We start from the raw sequence: 2,589 nt of genomic DNA, 5'->3' as shown, positions 1-2,589 counted from the left end.
ATCACAAACAGGAAGCTGTAGAGGAAAGCAAGAGCATATAGCAGAGAGATACTTCAGTGGCATGAACGTGCACAGCTGGCTGAAAGTTGAAGATGGCACATAAACACCGAGACACACCAGCACTTCATGCGGCCGGTGCTGGGTGTAGTGGATAAAGCTGCCACCTGCAGTGCCAGCATCCCATATGAGCGCTGGTTCGAGACCCAACTGCTCCACTTCTGGTCCAGCTCTCTGCTATGGCCTGGGAAAGCAGTAGATGACCCAGGACCTTTGGCCCCTGCACCCACATGGGAGAACCAGAAACTAATGGCTCCTCGACACAGCTCCAGCTGTTGCAGCCATCTGGAGAGTGAACCAGCAGATAGATGACCTCTCTCTCTCTCTCTCTGCCTCTCCTTATGTCTCTGTGTAACTCTGACTTTCAAATAAATACATAAATCTTTAAAAAAGAAGAAGAAGAAGAAATACCAGCACTTCAGCACCCTCCCTGAGTACAAGGCACAAGCTGTCCACTGCTAAAGTATCTGGAGACTGTAGTGCACTTACAGTAATGAGAGCACAGACATAATCCCAGCAGTCTAACTCATGACTAGATGAAGTACCATCTTTGAAGCACTGAAAGAAAAACCAACCAACCTAAGATTCTGTACCTAGCAAAAACACTTCAAAAATGAAGGAAAAATAAAAGCATTGTTTTCAGTCTAACAAAACCTGAGAGAATTCATTGCCAAAAGATATTCATTGCAAGGAATGCTAAAAGCAAATCTTAGGGCAGAGTAAATAATCCACATTGGAACTGGATATACAGATAGAAATGAAGACTGAAAATGGATATAAAGATAAAAATAAGATTGCTGGTAATTATGCAATTGAAGGTAAATATAAAACATACTTTTTTTTTACTTTTAGTTACTTTAAAATATATTAAACTATATAACAAAAATTGTAAAAATATATTAGGAGTTCAAACAACACATGATATTAAAATATGTGACAACAACATAACAAAGGATGAGAGGGAATTCTGAGAACTAGCATATAGTCAGGCTCTGACACCATGTATATTATTTGAAATTAACATGTGAGAAGTAGAGATATAAACCCCTGGGGACAAGCATGAAGATAGAAAAAATACAGCTATAACTAATTAGCCACTGATGAATGTCAACATAATTTTAAAGTATTTCATTTAAAAGGAAATATTAAAAGAACAGATGGAACTAATAGACGGAATGAAAATAATAAATATTAACCCAATAAATATCTTTAATCAAGTCAAATGTAAATTGTATAATCATTCCAACCAAAATAGATATATTTAGAGTATTAGATAATAAATACTGAACTATAGTTTGTATTTAAGGGATTTCACTTTGACTATGAAGACAAAGATAATTTCAAAGTGAAAGGATTAAAAATATTCCAAACTGAGTGGCAATGTTAATACCAAACAAAATAAACTCCAGAACAAGTATTTTCCTAAGATATATTACATAATGAAAATGAATAAATTGAAAAAGAGAACAATCACTCCCTAAATATCAGTATATAAAATTCAATATGTAGGGGCCAGAGATGTGGCCTAGCAGATAAAGCTGCCCCTGTTTTCCCTTTTTAAAAGCACTCAGTGGGTCTTTCACTAATGACCATTGAGCAGTCAAGAAGGGGCAGAGAAAAAGTACCACTTAGGTGAGAAGTGGCAGCATGTTGTGCTGTTTTGCTTCAACTGGTGATGTGATAAGAAAAAAAAAAAAACAAAAGCTGCCCTCTCTGATACTACCATTCTATATGGGTGCCCATAACGTCTCAGCTGTTCCCCTTTCTATCCAGCTCCCTGTTATTGGCCTAGGAAAAGCAGCAGAAGACAGGCCAAGTGTTTGGGCCCTGACACCCATATGGAAGACCTGGAAGAAGCTCCTGGTTCCTGGCTTCAGCCTGGCACAACTCTGACCGTTAGGCCCATCTTGGGAATGAATCAGCAAATGGAAGATTGATCTCTCTCTCTCCCTCTGTCTCTCTCTGTAACTCTGATTTTCAAATAAATAAATAAACCTTTTAAAAAATCCAACATCCAAAAATCCAATGATATGCTTATATATTAATCAATGCCATAAATAATATTTCAAAAATATTAACTTCCTTGGAATAGGAATAGGATAATATGAGAATAACTATGAGAAAGAAGTGCAAGATTTATATACTGAACATTTAAACACTGATTAAAGAATCTAATACCTAATAAATGAAGAGATATACCATGTTCATTGTTCTTAAGAAGTCAATTCCCTCTGAATTTTTTTTTTTTTTGATAGGCAGAGTTACAGTGACACAGTGAGAGAGAGAGAGAGAGAGAGAGAGAGAGAAAGGTCTTACTTTCCGTTGTTTCACCCCCAAAATGGCCGCTACGGTCGGCGCCCTGCACCGATCTGAAGCCAGGAGCCAGGCGCTTCCTCTTGGTCTCCCATGTGGGTGCAGAGCCCAAGCACTTGGGCCATCCTTCACTGCCTTTCTGGGCCACAGCAGAGAGCTGGACTGGAAGAGGAGCAACTGGGACAGAATCTGGCACCCCAACAGGAATAGAACCTGGGG

At 38.6% G+C, this 2,589-nt stretch overlaps 1 non-coding gene across 1 annotated transcript; it reads left to right on the top strand.

Moving 5' to 3' along the window:
• Nucleotides 1-1,608: 1,608 nt before the first annotated feature.
• LOC133761330 (small nucleolar RNA SNORA21) lies at nucleotides 1,609-1,743 on the top strand. The gene has a single exon (XR_009866132.1). It is a non-coding gene; the product is annotated as a small nucleolar RNA SNORA21 (small nucleolar RNA).
• The last annotated feature ends 846 nt before the right edge of the window (nucleotides 1,744-2,589 follow it).

This window comes from Lepus europaeus, chromosome 5, assembly GCF_033115175.1.
Source record: "Lepus europaeus isolate LE1 chromosome 5, mLepTim1.pri, whole genome shotgun sequence".
NCBI classification, from domain to species: Eukaryota; Metazoa; Chordata; class Mammalia; order Lagomorpha; family Leporidae; genus Lepus; species Lepus europaeus.
The sequence above is the reverse complement of the archived record's forward strand: the minus strand, read 5'-3'. Positions and strand labels throughout refer to the sequence as shown.